At 41.6% G+C, this 18,405-nt stretch overlaps 1 long non-coding RNA gene across 1 annotated transcript; it reads left to right on the top strand.

The window, feature by feature from the left end:
• The first annotated feature begins 12,568 nt into the window (after nt 1-12,568).
• LOC133386535 (uncharacterized) lies at nt 12,569-18,024 on the top strand. The gene is made up of 3 exons (XR_009763187.1): nt 12,569-12,674; nt 14,549-14,591; nt 17,068-18,024. It is a non-coding gene; the product is annotated as an uncharacterized LOC133386535 (long non-coding RNA).
• Nucleotides 18,025-18,405: the final 381 nt, after the last annotated feature.

Here is an 18,405-nt window from a genome sequence, read left to right as displayed (position 1 = left end):
TGTTTCACTATTTGAAAAAATTAAAATTGGATATAATTTGTTTACAAGAAACTCATATTAAGAAGAAAGATTCCAAATATTTGATTTGTAAAAATTTGGGTGAAGAATTTATTTCGGCTGGACCAAAAAAAAAAATGGAGTTGTTCTCTACATTAACCCACAATTGCTTCCTAAATTGGTATTACTGGATGATAGTGGTAGATTTGTGGGGGTTGAAATTACTCTACAGGGTACAAACATTTTGATAGTGGGTATCTATGCCCCCAATGAAGATAAAACAAGGTTTTACACAGGACTTATGGAAAAATTGTCAGAGTTTTCATATGACCATTGGTGTGTTATGGGTGATTGGAATGGGGTAATCTCACCAAAAATTGATAGGCTTTCTGAAAAAAATATCAAAGAGACACAGGGTAAATTACCGAAGATTTGCTTTGAACTGATGGAACATTTAGAATTGGTGGATACCTGGAGATATATAAATGATAATGCAAAGGAATTTACTTATTTCTCAGAAAGACACAAAACATTCTTGAGGATTGATATGATTTGGATGTCTAAAATTTTAGCGAAGGATACTTTTAAAATGGATATATTACCAAAAACTTTTTCGGATCATAACCCTGTGATATTAACTTTAAAAAAGAAAAATCTTGGATTTAGATGGAAACTAAATGAATCTTTATTACAGAATGACAAAGTAGTACAAGAATGTAAGAAGAAATTAAAAGAGTTTTTTGAACATAATTTACATAAAGGAACAAGTGAAAATATCGTTTGGGATACAAGTAAGGCATTTATGAGGGGATATTTTATTAAATGTAACTCTGAATTAAAAAAAAAGAAACAACAGAAAATGCAATTAATTTTGGAAGAAATAAAACAAAAAGAGGAAGAATTGAAAAAGAATCCAACTAAAGTTTCTATTGTAAATCAAATTAAAATGTTACAGAAGCAAGTATCAATGCTGACAGTTAGAGAAATTGAAAGAAAACTAAATTTTGCTAAACAAAGGACTTTTGAATTTGCAAATAAACCTGGGAAATGGTTAGCATATAAATTAAGAAAAGAACATCAAAAAAATATTATTTTAAAGATACAAGAAGGAGATGAGACGTTGACAGATAATGTAAAAATTAAAAAGATTTTTCATCAATATTATTCAACATTGTACAAATGTCAGGAAATTCCATCTGAAAAAATAGAAGAGTATATATCTAAACAGAATTTGCCTAAAATTACAGACTTTCAGAGACAAGCTATTAATGGCCCTATTACGTCAAGAGAGATATCTGAAGCTATAAACAAAATTAAATTAGGAAAGGCACCAGGACCAGATGGGTTATTTGCAATGTATTATAAATGTTTGGAGGAAGAACTCTTACTACCTTTACAGTCTACAATGAATCTTATTCTGCAAGAGGGAAAGATACCGGATAGTTGGAAAAATGCTAATATAACATTAATACCTAAAGAGGAGCAAGATTTAACTAAAACAAAAAATTATCGACCAATATCTCTATTGAATAATGACTATAAAATTTTTACAATGATCTTGGCAGAAAGATTGAAAATAATATTGCAACAATTTATTCAGGAAGATCAATCAGGGTTTTTACCTAAAAGACAATTACGTGACAACGTCAGGAATGTCTTGAATGTTTTGGAATATTTAGAACAACGAAATGATAAACAAGCAGCTTTGATTTTTTTAGATGCTGAAAAAGCATTTGATAATTTGAATTGGAAATTTATGTTTCAGGTTTTGGAGCAAATGGATTTTGGAGACAATTTTATAAAATGGATTAGATCGATTTATACATCTCAGAAGGCTCAGATAATTGTTAACGGAGATTTAACGGATTCATGTGAAATACAAAAGGGTACAAGACAGGGATGTCCTTTATCTCCCCTTTTATTTATTCTGGTCTTAGAAGTGCTGCTTAGAGATATAAGGCAAGATAAAAGAATTTCGGGATTAAAGATAAAAAAAGAAGAATATAAATTGAGAGCATTTGCTGATGATTTGATAATTGTACTAGAAAATCCTTTGGAACGAATTAATGTATTGATGGACAAATTAAAAGAATTTGGACCGTTAGCAGGATTTAAGATTAACAATCAAAAAACAAAGATGTTGGTGAAAAATTTAACTTTAAGGGAACAGAAAGTGTTAATGGACAAGACAGATTTTACAATAGAGAAAAAGTTGAAATATTTAGGTATCATTATGACAAATAAAAATTCAAAGTTGTTTCATAATAATTATGAAAAATTATGGACAGAGATTAAGAAAGACTTGCTAAAATGGGATAAACTACAACTGTCATTAATGGGTAGAATATCTGTGATAAAAATGAATGTATTACCGAGAATGATGTTTTTGTTTCAAACAATACCTGTAATATCCTCTGATTTACCTTTTAAACAATGGCAAAAAGATATCTCTAAATTTGTATGGCAAGGAAAAAAACCAAGAGTTAAATTTAAACTACTACAAGATGCCAAAGAAAGAGGAGGACTGGGATTACCAAATCTGAGACTTTATTTTGCTGCCTGCTGTCTAGTCTGGATAAAGGAATGGATCTTATTGAGGAATAAAAGACTATTGGATTTGGAGGGTCATAATTTGAAGTGGGGATGGCATGGATATCTATGGTATGACAAAGTAAAAGTAAATGTAGACTTTAACAATCATTTTATAAGACGTCCTCTGTTGAAAATATGGAATAGATATAAACCAAGGTTTTATTCGAAAATACCATTATGTGTCTCAAGCCAAGAAGCGTTTTATAGAAGAGAAATGGCTGGAAAAGAGAAATGGTTAACTTATCAAGAACTATTAGAAAATGTACATGGAGAATATATAATGAAAGAGAGAGAACAACTGACAAAGGAAGGATATAGTTTTCAATGGTTCGCCTATTTACAATTGTTAGAAAGATATAAAATGGACAAGAAAATGTATGGGTTTGAAATAAGTAAATCTGATTTTGAAATAGGATTGTGTACAAATGATGAAAATATAATTGCGAAAATGTATAAACTCTTATTGAAAATGGATATGGAGGAAGAACAAGTAAAAGAGTGTATGGTAAAGTGGGCAAAAAATTTTGGTTATAACATACAAATGGATCAATGGGAAAATATGTGGAAAAAAGGTTTGAAATTTACACTATGTTATAATCTTAAAGAAAATTTTTATAAAATGATGTACCGTTGGTACATGACTCCAGAAAAGTTGTCAAAAATGTATAGTAATGTTTCTAATGTTTGTTGGAAATGTAAACAACAAGAAGGATCATTTTATCATATGTGGTGGTTGTGTAAAAAGGCAAAATCATTTTGGGCACAGATAGGTAGGAAGATGCAAAAAATTCTAAAGATAAATATTCAGTCAAAACCAGAATTTTTTTTATTGGGTTTTATGGATAAACAAATAGAAAAGAAATATGGAAGAATAATATTGTATATGATTACGGCAGCAAGATTATTATATGCACAAAAGTGGAAAATGGAATCAACACCAACAATGGAAGAATGGCTATTGAAATTAATGGACTTAGTAGAAATGGATAAATTGACATGTTTACTTAGAGAAAAATCGACAGATACATTTCTTAAGGAATGGAAGCCTCTCTTAGACTTTTTGTTGAAAGATCAAAATGAAATGATGATACTGGGATTTGACGATTAATTAAGACAGCTTATGGAGAAAAGGGATTCTGTATGTATACATTAAGGGACAGGTTTGATGTATATTATATACTTATAGCTGATCTGCAACAAATCGGAAGTCAACTATTTTATTTTTATTTTTTGTTGTTGTATTGTTATGTCTTTTTGACTTTGTTTTGTTTGTTTTTGGGAAAATTTGAATAAAAATTATTAAAAAAAAAAAAAAAGACAATAAATCCCTGCTTAGCAGATATGGTATATCGGTCCAGAGACATTTTACAAACCAGGCAAAACCTACTCCCCTGTTTATCAAGAGATCTCAATCGATGAAACCTAATCCACCTTCTGTGAAAGGGAAGCCGACCCAGAATAGAAGAAATATCACATCAAACACTGGAGGCCTGATGCCACCTCTGGATAGAACTCCCCAAACCAGCCTTCCAAATCTGAATCCTTCTACATCACCAACTGGTCAAATCACTCCGGTAAACAACGTAACCTACCTTTCTTTAGGAAAACAAAACTTGGAAAGTTTAAACACCACCTTTTACGACCTTGTTACTGTAGATGAGTTAAGCCTTTCACCGCCCCTAACCTCTTCTCTAGCCCCGTTGCGGTCACCCCCCCTCTAGGGTTGCCAGGTCTCCGGTTTTCTGCCAGAGTCTCAGGGAAAAGGGGGCCGTCTCTGGCCTCCGGCCACAGTCTCTTTGAAGAGGACTGATCTCCGGCTTTTCAGTGTCTCCCTGAGGACGCATGCGTGATTGACACACGCATGCGTGACGGCTGTGGTTGGCCGCCGCCTTCCCACCCTTTGTGATTGAGGGCGGGACTACTGGAGAGACAGGAGGTGATTGCTGCCGCTCCTGCTGGCCTCCTCGAGCAGCAGGAAGAAGGCCTGTCGGTCGGAGGAGGCGGTGAGAGGCCGGCGCGGCTTGTTGGTAGCTAGGCCTGTGGTTGGTTCCGGGCGAGAGAGAGAGAGAGAGAGAGAGAGAGAGTTCTTAGGGCTTTAGCAAATACCTAGAGGAAAACTATTTTCCATAGGGCTCATTCTTGGCCTTCTCCCTCCACCAATATAAAGAGTAAACCATTCTGCTTTCGCTGTATGTTTTCCCAATCTCAGTAGCTTTCTCTCTTTTCTCTGAAAGACAATGAGAAGCAGGCACCAATACAGGTATTATAAATATATATTGGCTGGAGGGGCAGTGGTCCCCTGCTCACTCCGCTCACTGTTCCTGTTCCACACCCTCCTTGAGTGTTTTGGTCTGGATGGAATGTGTCCTTGAACTGGGATAATGACTTTTACTTGCCTGGATTGACGATGGGGAAGGGTGTGTGTGTGTAGACACTTCTGGATTTTGCATGGCTGGCATATAGCTTACTGGTCAGAGGTACATCTGTTTGCTTTACCCACTTTTGCTTATGGATGTGCCCACAACTGACCCCCTGGAAGATTGCCTTGTGAGGGAATGTGGCCCTTGGGCTAGAAAAGGTGCTCCACCTCTACAAGGAGAGTGTTAAAGCCTTTTTCTCACCAAGAAGTACAAAACTGCAGCCCTTGCTATTTAGCTCTTATGTCCCAACCAAGTCTCAGGATGCCGGGCAATTTTACGAGCGGTCAGGCTTGTTGAACCTCACATCAAGAGAGTGAGAGACTGAGAATCACAGCTGGCCTTTCCTCATAGCGGCACACTGCAGGTGAAGACCTGTTGTAGAGAACAGGTGACCTTTCAGGGAAAGTCCAGTCCATCATGACTATTTTCTCTTGCTCCCTCCTTTGGGAGGAAGGGCAGCATAAATAAACAAACAACTTCCAAAGGAACCCCCAATTTGAGCTTGAGATTTCTGCTTTTGATTCTTGAACTGGAAGGTCTTAATAAAATTATCTCCTTTGCAATTTTATTTCTACAGGACCTACCACAGCAAGCCCACTACCCATTACCTGCATTGGGGCTTATTTATTAAACTCAGAGAGAAAACATGGAGTGAAATAAAAGAGGGCACACCCTGGCTCTGGGGCCTCATTTTCATGTTGCCTTTTGCTATTTTTACTATGCCAGTGGTAAATTTGAATGAATAATATGTTTGATCCCTTGCCATGTCAAAGAAAAACCTTCCAGGTTTCATCATGCAAAGATGCCTGCAAACCAAAACACCACACATTTCTGTGGCAAAGTCGCCTTGTGGAGACTTCATGAACCGAAATATAATGAAATGTAGTATGAGCATTACGCAGTAGGGAGCTCTAGTCTGCTGTAATACTAAACACTTTCACTTTCAAAGATGCTGAGATGCATAAATCTAAAATGACCTTTGAATTAAATATTAAATTCAAACAATAGATTTGGAGCAGTTGACTATTAGCAGACCATAAAGGCCAAAAAAATGTAAAACATTTGGGAAATTGTTGTTGGTATGTGCCTTCAAGTCGATTACGACTTATGGCGACCCTATGAATCAGTGACCTCCAAAAGCATCTGTCATGATCTGTTCAGATCTTGTAAGTTCAGGTCTGTGGATTCCTTTACGGAATCAATCCATCTGTTGTTTGGCCTTCCTCTTTTTCTACTCCCTTCTGTTTTTCCCAGCGTTATTGTCTTCTCTAGTGATTTATTTATTTATTTTTGTCATGTCTTCTCATGATGTGTCTGAAGTATGACAAGTTCAGTTTCATCATTTTAGCTTCTAGTGATAGTTCTGGTTTAATTTGTTCTGACACCCAATTATTTGTCTGTTTTGCCTAGAATGCCCTCCCTTGTCCTTAACATGGCTGCAACCTCAGGGAGAGGGCTGCATAACCTCAGAGAGGGGCTGAAGAACCTCAGGGAGAGGGCTGCATAACCTCAGAAGGGGGGCAGAGAGAGCAATGGGCTGCATAACCTCAGAGAGAGGGGGGGCTGCTGTCGGCTGAACAATTCTCAGCGCTGATGTGCCTGTCCCTCCACCTTTATCTTGCTGTAGATAGCCGGGACGAGGTCCAGAACATCCAAGAAGCACACACAGCAGGATCTTGGTAGGGATGCCTTTATGGAATCATATGGCTTCCTTTATAGAATCAATCCATGTCTTGTTTGGCCTTCCTCTTTTTCAACTCCCTGCTATTTTCCCAAGCATTATTATCTTTTATAAAAGATTATTCTTATTTTGTATAATCTTTTATAAGACGTTTCACCTTGATGCAATTAAAAACCATTCAGTTGCTTCAGCAGGCAAAAAAGTCATTAAGTGGTCTGCCAAGACCCACAGTAATGTTCAAGTAGTGGTGGTGGTGAGTTTGCAAATCCCTGGTCTATCGCCTTGCTGTCTGGTTGTGAGCTTACAGGATGCGTTTGACTGGCCAGGGTTGGATGCTGGGTTTGAAGAACACAAGGACAGCCCTGCTGGATCAGCCAAAGGCCCATTTAGTCCAGCGTCTTGTTTGCACAGTGACCACCTAGATGCCTGTGGGAAGCCCACAAGCAGGACCCGAGTGCAGCAGCGCTGTCCCCACTTGTGATTCCCAGCAAATGGTACACAGAGCCATATAGCTTGTGATATGAAGGGCCTTTACTCTGATCCAACAGGGCTCCTCCAGCAGCATTGTGGCATACCTGTGTGCAGGGCTGGATTACCCACTAGGCCCCTGCATTAGTGCCTATGAAACTCCTACAGGTCTACAAGAAAGTTTGGGATCTACAAAATAAGTTAATTAAATGTTCCCTAAAGGCGTTGAACTGTGACCTGGCAGACCAGGGTTTGAATCCCCACACAGCCATAAAGCTCACTGGGTGACCTTGGGCCAGTCACTGTCTCTCAGAGGAAGGCAATAGTAAACCACCTCTGTCTGAATACTGCTTACCATGAAGACCCTATCTGGGATCAACTTGAAGGCAGTCCATTTCCAGTTTGCATCACCCTAAGCTTGTGAGAAAGAATGACATTGTCACTTCAGATGGACCTAGGAACACCCTGTTTTAGGTAAGATTTCTATTTTAATCTCCAGAGAATTTTTTTTTGAATGGTATGCTCCAAGCAACTGTGGTTGATACAATGTATCATGTTTAATGATGTCACTAGGGCCCGCCCCGTGACATCACTAGGGCCCACCCTGTGATGTCACTAGGGCCTGCCCCCATTTTCTCAGGTTTTTGGATGGTTCCGACCTGGCAACCCTACCCCCCTCCCCGATAAATTCTAAGAAGAAGCAAGAAGCTTCGTTTGATTTTACATGCGAGGGTCTATGACCGTAATAAACAAATTGAATTGAATTGAATTCAAGCACAAGCACAGGCGTGACATCATGGACAACAGCGTAGCAGTCCAGAGGCTCCCCACAGCCATGTCTCATTTCGGCAAGTGCTGGCAGGGAGAACAAGCGAGGGATCTCCCTCTCCGAGCGGGACAGACTCCGTGGCGGGGGCTGAGGTGCTCTTTCCCTCCAGAGGAGCTGAGTTTTTACATCATGTCGGAGAAAGAGGAGGAAGAGGATCTGGCTGCCAGCAGCATCAAATGGCTGCTGGCGTACGCCATGAGGCTGCCCAACCTGACTGTAAGTATGTCACCTTTTTTCATCTATTTTGAGTATTTCTATCCTCTTTTATGGCCCTGAGAAGCTCTCAGAGCAGTTTAAAAACATGCTGACCAGAAAAAAGACATTCACGGCTTCTGTCAGGAACAGAAATGAATATCCTGGTCTTCCTTTGGGGCCAGGAGGACTCAGGCGCCATTTCCTGCCCTCTTCCTTGGGGTTGCCTTTTGCCCTCCGCCTACTAGGCAGCAGAGCCCACAGAGGTCCCTTGAGGCAAAGGAGTGAGCTGAGCAGCCTGACTTTCCTTAGTTCTGAGGCAGCATTCCCTTTCCTCTGCAGGTGGAGTCCATCTGAGATGCCCTCCCTGCTCCTGCTCTGCCCCAAAAAGAGAGAAGGGAAGATCTCTATTCTGGAGCCGCAGAATGAGGCCACTGACCTCACTTTCCAAATGAAATCCATGATCTGTAGCCTGGGGATGGGTCACCTCATTGCTGCACCACACTTGCCTCAGGCCATTCCAATCATGGGGAGCTGGAAGGCAAAAGCAGGAAGAGAGAACTAGGAATTGTGGGGAAATGGGGCTTAGGAGGCAGTGCTTCTGTCTAACAGCTCTGCAAGAGGCAGGCATCCAACCGGTAAAGCCACTCTTATCACTGTTCCAGTCCCAGAGAAAGATTCACCAGGCAGCGGAAAGCACGGGAGGCTTGCTGGGGAATGCCAGCCGTGATGAGGTGGGAGTCCATCTTGAGGTCTGCAGTGAGAGTGGCACGGGACCCCTCCCCAAAAAGGGGCTATAAATGCAGGGATGAAACAAGAGGCAAAGTCCCTCGGGGGAAGGAGGCCAGCCTTGGAGTTGCAGTCCGACCAGAAGGGGATGTGGGTCTGGGTCTGGGACCTGAAGCCCTGTAAAACTGAGGAGCATGGATTGCTGCCCCAAGTTGCAAACGTCTTTTATTTATTTTAAAAAGTATTTAAATGCACCCCTTCCCCAACCCGGCTGCCCTGCCTTACCAGCTGCCATCCTCCTTGAGTGGACAGTTTGGGCTGTACAGAATTTCTTCTGGGGTCTGGTAACCCCCCGCTCCCCATTGGGCATCTGGGTGAAGGGGAGTCTCAGGGCTGCAGGGGAGGGGGCGGAGGAGGGAGCTGGGAGGCTCCTTAAGGGGGGGAGATGCCCCAGATTGCAGTCCCAGACGGTGAAGGGAGTGAAAAGGCTGGAGCAATAGCAAGGGAGACCGTCACTCCTGTGCTGTAATATCTCTTTAAGGTCTTGGAATTGTCAGTTAAGGGCAGTTGGAGTGCAGTTGAGAGGGGTGAAGCCCAGCATAAGCAGATGTAAAGACTGTGCCCTATAGAATGGCGATTAAAGTATACTATTCTTATTGTTAAAGAATCGAGATATGTTTATTGTGAAACATAACACATTATAACCCCGTCAGGAGGTGGCCCGTGTTCAGCTGACCCTGTCAGGATCCTCCATCACAACAGCCACCATCAGGGAGCAGAACTTCCCTTTTCCCTCCTCTTAAAAACCAATCCTACTTTTAGTGAGAAGTGCAAGTAATGGTGGTAGACTGCAGCTGGATGGAGAAGCGGTGTGCTTTCCTCTGGCTGAGGAGTCTGCGTAATAACAGATGGACAAAGCAACTAAAACAGAAGAAAAAAGATAGAGGAGGACTTGGTACAATGAGTGAAATATTGAGGGCAGGGATCATATGGCGTATGGGTGGTGTGAGTGATGGAAGTAGTTTTGGGTGGGAAGTGGAGCTTCCATATACAGAAGCAGTGTACAAGATTCCTGGACAGGAAGGGATTTCTGGGGTCTCAACATCTCATTCTGAAATTTCTCTTTATTATTACATACTGGGCATCTAAAGAAAAACACCCCTGCACTTAGAGCTTGACACTAGATCCAAAATGGGAGAGAAAAAATGAATGGTCAGTAAATCAGTCCATAGGCAATCTTCTGAATGAGGGCATGACAGAATATCCACAGTAGCACACAAATGATTCTTTCTTTAGTGCCTGTTATATCCTGTTGTGAGAAAATAATGTTCATTTCTCGCTCTGGTCAAAACAAGACGCTAACAGCAGTTTAGGATAAAAACTTAAAAAATAGTTTATTAAAAAAGGCAGCACTCACGCTAGCAATTCAGAGTGAGTGCAGTCGACCCAGACTATCTTGTTCCCCCGGCATTTATACCCCTCAGTAAACAACTTACAGGAAGCTTACAGTAGGAACTCCATATTTGGTAACACTACAGTGTGTTACATTGAACTGGTTCCACCAGTGTATTCCCTGAGTCATGCTTCCGGCCATCGTGCATGATCAGCTTATATTACTAAGATGGCGGATACAGGGCATCCATTGTAAGATGGCAGTGCTTAATCAAAACAGTAGATAATTCTCAAGGAGGTGCTTTAGTGTGTCATAGGAATGACAGGAATGTGGACAGAGGCCACAAAATAGGGGGTGGGGTGAGAGGAGTGAATGGCCGGGGCCAAGTGGGAGGGGCCAATGGCCACAGCAGAAGGAGCCAAATGATCTGACAATGGTAGTGATGAAGGGTGATGGACAGCAGGGACTCTTTTTCCATAAAAAACCCAACACAATCCAAAACTCCTTCATTGAGTTCAAGACATGTTTGGTAAAACCTCTTAATTACTCTATTTTAATAATTTTTAATTATTCTATTTTGCACAACCACAGCCATGTCAAGGCCTGTGGTTTATCTTGAGTAACCCCAAAATTGTATTGAGAAAACCAATGTGATCACACCAATGTATGTGGTCAAGGAGCTTATTCTTATGGTTGCCGCTAATACGGCAGCTTTCAGTTAGAGTAAGGCCCCACTCATCCGGCGCTTGTTCTGCTTTTATGGTGTTTTTCAGGCATTGGCTGCCATTTTATTGACGGAGTTCCGCCTTTTGGCGGGTTTCTCTTTTAGGCAAAGGTCTGGAACGTAACCCGCTGTATGAGTGGGGCCCTACTGTATAGAAGGATTAGTGCTAGCACAATGGGATTTTGCTCTCCCTCCTCCACATGCACCCTGCGCCATTCCCAAATCTGCTTCAGATGCTTGGGGGAAACCCAGAACAGATTTGGGGGCACGCAGGGCAGAGGAGGAGAGGGAAAAAACATTCTGATAGAAGAACCACCTTAGTGCTCTGTTGAAGACAACCCAATGACATTCATATAAAGTTGTTCGGAATAGATCAAGCAATACATGATGTAATAATTATTTGGATTTTCTCAGTAGTCTTATCCCGAGCATAATCAAGTATCCTTACTTGATTTTATCTTATTGCATTTCTATGCTTAGACTACAGTTGGACCAACGTAGTGGTTTTCTGAAGATCACCCAGTGAGTTTCATAGTTCAGCATGAACCTGGACCTTTTTGCCTGCAAGCTCTTATATGCCTCATTGATAGTACACATGAGCATAGGAACAGCAAGTATATTGTAGAATTGTAAATCCCATGAAATTAAAAAAGGGGGGTTGTTAAAAGATTTGTGGTTCATGATCTTGCTTAACATAGTGCAAGAGGCCAGAGCACATATTTTTCATGTAGAAGATTCCAGATTCAGTCTTTAGCATCTGTACTTAAAAAGATCTAGGATAGCAGGACTCAGGGCTGACACCAGGCATGACTGGGCCCTTGGGCCCTACACTGCCCCAGGCCACTTCGTCATACTTCCCAACTAGGGTTGCCAGGTCAGAAGCATCCCAAAACCTGAGATTTCAGGGTCGGGCCCTAGTAATGTCACAGGGGTGGGCCCAAGTGATGTCACAGGGGCGGGCCCAAATGATGTCATTAAGCACGATACATTAAGCATCAATCAGTTGCTTGGAGCATACAATTAAAAAATATATCTGATTGGAAATTAAGATAGAAATCTTAGCTAAAAGATGGAGCCTGGGTAGGGAACATTTAATCTAGCCTCCTTGCTTTTGGCAAGAAGGGTTTAAGTGCCTTCAGGCCAGAACTGCCTCTGCCATTGCGCTTTCAATTACAGAACTATTATACCTGCACCAGTGTGGGGTGGACTGAATGAACAGCATACGTTGGCAAACCACGCTGCTGTTCTCAGTACACTATCTCTCAAGACATTGCGATCTGACCAGTGGAAAAACAGGATGTGGTTAACTTTATGGCTGTAAACGATACTGACATCTGTAGTGGTTAAATAACTGCCTGCATATTGCCACGTAGATAATGCTGTTGTACTATGTATGTACGTGATGTTATACAATAGTTAAAGGTCATAGGCTGTTTATGGAGAGAAAATAATCCACGCCTCCAAGCGGAGGTAAAATAAAAGCGGAGACGAGAATTACGAGGGGGGCTCCGAAATTGAACTCTGGTCTCACCGTGTCTCACTGTGTCGTGATATCTACATCTGGTGACCCCGACGTGATTCAGAAAAAACACCCTCGTACCCACTGGCAGGATCAGCCAACGGTGCACCTCAGCGTACAGCTCCCATTCGTGAGTATGGGGGGGGAATTGTCAGCTCAGCAGAAGGTTCATGCACAAGAGCTACAAAAAATTTTAAAACAGGATACCTCAGCTTTTATAAGTCGTTCTCACATTGAATCATTGTTAAAAACAATTCAATGTCAATGTCCATGGTATCCAGAGCAAGGATCACTACGTCAGTCAGATTGGATAAAGATAGGGAGAAAATTACATGAAGAACCAAGAGCACCTATTCACCATCTCTTATTATGGCAAAAGTGTGCTGAGGCCATTAGTCATTTAGGGATAAAAGAGACATCGCTGTTTGCCAATTCTGACCAGAAAACTCCTCTTTATCCCCAACTTTCTTTACCTACACCTGAAAAGGATATTGAGAAATTTGTAAATGCTCCTCCATATAGCCCTCCAGTTCAACAAGAACAGGTTACTGGGAAGGTTAAAGCAGCCATAGCTCAGGCTGCAGCCTCAGGATTATTATCTATGGAAGAAATGGGAGACTGGGAGGGTACAATTTCAGCTTTTCCCGTTACATATCAGCCAGATCCTAATAATGCTAATAATCGCATAGCAACTTGGACAGCTCTTCCGTTTTCTGTTATTAGAGAAATAAATAAGGCAGTAAGAGAATATGGGATTACGGCTAATTATGTACAAGGGATGTTGGAAGGAGTAGCTACTGGATATAACATGATCCCTCAAGATTGGAAGGATCTCTTTAGGATGATTTTGACTCCTTCGCAATATGTAGTTTGGGACCAAGAATTTAGACATGCTGCTATAGCAGCTGGGGATGCTAATATCATTCCCGAGCAAATTTATGGGTCAGGTAATTTTGCTACCATAGCACAACAAGGGGTATTGCCTGAAGCCGCATTTCATCGAACTGCTGAGTGTATACAGAAAGCATTTAAAAAGGTGCCTGCTGGGAAAGAACCCTTACGTTCTTTTACGAATGTACGGCAGCAAGCAACAGAGCCCTATTTTCAGTTTGTTGACCGTTTGAAAGAGGCTCTGACACGGCAGGTTGATAACCCTCAGGCACAAGGGGAATTATTGTTAAAATTAGCTTACGAGAATTCTAACACAGACTGTAAAAAGATTTTGAAAAACATTATTCATAGACCGCAATATGAATTGGGAGACATGATTCAAGCTTGTGCAGAGGTAGGTACACATGTTCATGCCATGACATTGTTAGCTGGGGCATTAAGACAGGGTAACAAACCTACAGGCAATTGTTTTAATTGTCAAAAGCCTGGTCATTTCAGAAGGGAATGTCGGGCTCCTGGCGGAGGAGCATTTAAAGGTGGGGGCACTGTTACAAACCGGCCAAAGAAAATCTGTCCGAAATGTAAAAAGGGTTATCATTGGGCTAATCAGTGTCGTTCAGCTCCCACTACCAATACCAATGTGTCTTCCCGTCCTATTGAGGGAAACTGAACTTGGGGCAGGCTTCCAGCCCCGAATCTCAAGGAAGTGTACCCACCCCTGCTACTCAAGGAAGCGCTGGAATTGATTTAATACATGCAGAGTCAAAAGATGTTCCTTTGCCTGGAGCAGTTCTTTTAATGCCTACCACACTCACTGGCCCTTTACCAGAAGGCACCGTAGGCCTTGTACTACCGCGATCCTCTGCTTCCAAGAATAATATAATGGTGGTACCTGGTGTTATTGATTCTGATTATCAGGGAATTATTTATATTCAGTATTGGAGTCACCTTCCCCTTCAGTTGAAGAAGGGAGATTCTTTTGCGCAACTATTGTTATTGCCATATCGTCTTTTCACATCGAACACTTCCTCCCAAAAACGTACTGGTGGATTCGGATCTACAAGGACGAAATCGCCGAGTGTGAGTATTTCAGGTAATCCTTTCCATCCACAGGTAGCTGCAGTACTGGCAGAAGTGACCAGGGAGAAACCGGTTCGTAAGTATTGTTTAAACAATGTTATTTTTGAAGGTATTATAGATTCTGGGGCAGATGTCACAGTAATTGCTGAACATAACTGGCCATCCTCTTGGCCAGTAGAAGTGGCCCCTTCTGTGTGGGGAGTGGGCGGAGCTCAGGATTCAAAACGGAGTAAGGATTGGATACAAGTTGTTGCTCTTGATGGTGATCGTATAGCCCACATTCGCCCTTGTATTTTGGACATTTCAGTAAATCTGTGGGGAAGGGATTTACTGGAGCAATTCCAGACCACCATTGTTATTAATGATTAGCCAACAAAAGGCAGCTCTTCCTTTACAATGGAAGACAGACATACCCATTTGGGTAGAACAATGGCCCTTACCCAAAGAAAAATTAGAAGCTCTGCACCAACTGGTAAAGGAGCAACTGGAAGCTGATCATATAGCAGAAAGTAATAGCCCTTATAACACCCCAGTGTTTGTGATTAAAAAGAAATCTGGAAAGTGGAGGCTCTTACATGATTTACGAGAAATAAATAAATTAATTGTGCCCATGGGTCCGCTACAATGTGGGACGCCCAATCCAAATTTAATTCCATATGACTATTCCTTAGCTATTATAGACCTGAAAGATTGCTTTTTCACAATACCGTTACAAGCGCAAGACGCACCGAAATTTGCGTTTACTGTTCCCGTATATAATAACTCTGGCCCTGCGCAACGATATCAATGGAAAGTGCTACCTCAGGGCATGTTAAATAGTCCAACCCTATGTCAACAGTTTGTAGACATGGCCCTGCGACCCTTTCGGGCTCAATACCCTACATTATTGGTCTACCATTATATGGATGACATCTTGGTGGCTGGGAGAACCCTCCCATCTATGTGGCAACAACACCTTACTGATCATTTGTCACAGTCAGGGTTGCAGATTGCCCCTGAAAAGGTACAACTCAAAGAACCATTTCTGTATTTAGGACATAAATTAATGCAATCCTACTCCACTCCTGTATTGCCCTGTCTTACTTTGTCAATGAAGCCAACTTATGTAGAACTACAACAATTCTTGGGTTCTATTAATTGGATTCGACCATATTGTAAACTTACCACTCAAGACATGGGGCCTTTATTTGAATGTTTAAAACAAGGACGTCAACCTGCAGATATTATTACTTTAACGAAACAGGCAAGGCAATCCCTAGAATTAGTTTCTACAACGTTAAAAGCTATTTGGGTGGATCGACAAATATTGAATAAACCACTGATTTTATTTGTTTTATTTGATGGAAGCCAACTTTTTGCTGCACTCACTCAGGAGTCAGGCTCCAATGCTACACATATAATAGAGTGGCTTTACTTAGCCCATACACCAAAGTCATCTATCACAACTTTGCCAATGCAAGCAGCAGAAATAATCCAAAAAGCACGATTACGATCAAGGCAATTATTAGGTATCGATCCGGTTGAAATTTCGTTGCCTCTTAAACTTTACACATGGGAAAATGCTGTTGCGCTTTCTGATGACCTTCAATGGGCTTTAGTCTCTTATTTGGGCACAATTTCATGTCGTTCCTCATCAGATCCACGGCTTCAAATTACACAAAAAATTCCTATCCAGTTTCAATCTGTAATCAGTTTACAACCCTTACCTGCGGTCACGGTCTATACTGATGGCAGTCCAACTAGAGGGGTTGTTGCATGGCACGAGCAGGGGGTTTGGAAGACAATTTTCACCTTACCCCAAACTTCCGCTCAGAGATCTGAGTTGGCCGCTGTTAGTATGGCGCTGTTGACTTTTGCAGATCAGGAGGTTAACATTATTACCGATAGTCTTTATGTTAAGAATGTTGTACTTGCATTACCCGGTAGTTATGTCTCTCCCATGCTGGACACTAATCTACTTGCTCTTATGCTTACACTTCAAAAACTCATACATACTCGGTCTTGTCGATTTGCTATATTTCATATTCGCAGTCATCAACCTTTCCCAGGATTGTTAACAGAAGGTAATCAATATGCTGATCAGGCTCTTCGTGCCCTCCTTTGCACACCCATAGAAAGTCATGCCCTTCATCATCAAAATGCTAAAGCACTCCAGAAGCAATTCCATCTTACTGCCCAGGAAGCCTCTGCCATTATTCAACAATGTCCCCAATGCACACAGTTAACTCTATCCCCAGAACCAGGAGTGAACCCACGAGGTCTCATAGTTAACCAGTTGTGGCAAATGGATGTTACACATTTTCCTACTTTCTCCCCATGGAAGTATTTGCATGTTACAGTAGATACATATTCCGGATACATATGGGTAACTCCTCAGAAAGGGGAAAAAACTAAGAATGTTATTAATCATGTCATTCGTTCTATTGCCATCATGGGCCAACCTCAGACGATAAAAACTGATAATGGTCCTGCATATGTTTCACAGCAATTTGCACAGTTTTGCACTAAGTGGTCCATTACACATTTGTTTGGTATTCCTTATAATTCTACAGGTCAAGCTGTCGTCGAACGTACCAATCGTACCCTTAAAGAGCATTTGCTTAAACAAAAACAAAAAGGAGGAGTACCACTGGGATTGGCCACCAAAGAGGAGTGGCTGGCACAAGTGTTGTTTACCATTAATCATTTAAATTTGTCTCAATCTCCCAATACTCATTTTTCCTTTTCTACTCGAGCGCAGCGGCATTTTCAGCAGTCGGAGTCTCTACCTGCCCCGCGGGTGCAGTTTCGGCAACTACCAAATCCAGAGTGGAAAGGCCCAGTTCCGCTTATAACGTGGGGTCGAGGTTACGCGGCTGTGTCTACGCCTGACGGTCCTGTGTGGGTACCTGCTAGGTGTATCCGGCCCTGGAAAGACGATGTCCTGGCACGATAATCTTAAGAATCCCATCCCTAATTTTTCTCTGCAACTTCAGGATACTGGGATGTCTTCCAGGAAGCGTGGTCGGAATGTTCCGCAACCTCCCGTGACTTGGGGCCAAATAAAGAACTTAGCAACACAAGCAGAAAAAGCAATGGAACAAGCCGGGGTGGACAAGACAACTGAGAATACCATTCTTGCTTTAATTGCGTCTTTAAATACAAATTCTATTTTTGTACTTTGCATTTGTTGGATTTTAGGAAGCGCCGGGGCTGACAGGTTGGGGCAGGAGTTGGGGATGCGGTTTCAACACAATATCTGGGTTCAGTTAGCAAGAATGACAAATGTGAGTGACTTTTGCATGACTGAACATGTACAGGAAATGGGTATGTTGGGAACATGTTTAATACCCGTATGCAAAGCACCTGGGGATATTGGGAACATTACAGGACTTGGGCGGTTCATGAATACTTCAGAGATTAAATATCATACTGTTTCGAATTGGGGAACTCCAACCTTCCAGCTGCCTGTTAATGCTTTTCAATTATTTACATCACATGTTGCAAATTCCATTAATAATACGTGTGCTCGGATGGTTAATTGTAGTCGACATAAGGTGCAGAAGGGATGTCTAAAGGTTGGGAGACCCACATGGAATTGTACACAGCACATTAACATATCCAGTATGTACGGACACATTCCTTTACCAGGTGGATGGTTTTGGACATGTGGAGAAACCACTTTTAATTATGTTCCCGCTAATATTTCTGATACCATCTGTTGCCTGAGTCGACTGGTTCCCATTTTCCTTCATAAAAGGGAGTTGCTAGCCCAACGTAGGAAAAGAGAAGCTGTTGCCATGCCGGCTGATTGTAATGACAAGGTGGAATTGCTTAATAAAGCAGAAAGTGTATCACTAGCCATCTCCCTTGTTGGACTTCCTGCATTGGCAGTAAGTAACAGCAATCAA

Source organism: Rhineura floridana, chromosome 6, assembly GCF_030035675.1.
Source record: "Rhineura floridana isolate rRhiFlo1 chromosome 6, rRhiFlo1.hap2, whole genome shotgun sequence".
NCBI classification, from domain to species: Eukaryota; Metazoa; Chordata; class Lepidosauria; order Squamata; family Rhineuridae; genus Rhineura; species Rhineura floridana.
The sequence above is the reverse complement of the archived record's forward strand: the minus strand, read 5'-3'. Positions and strand labels throughout refer to the sequence as shown.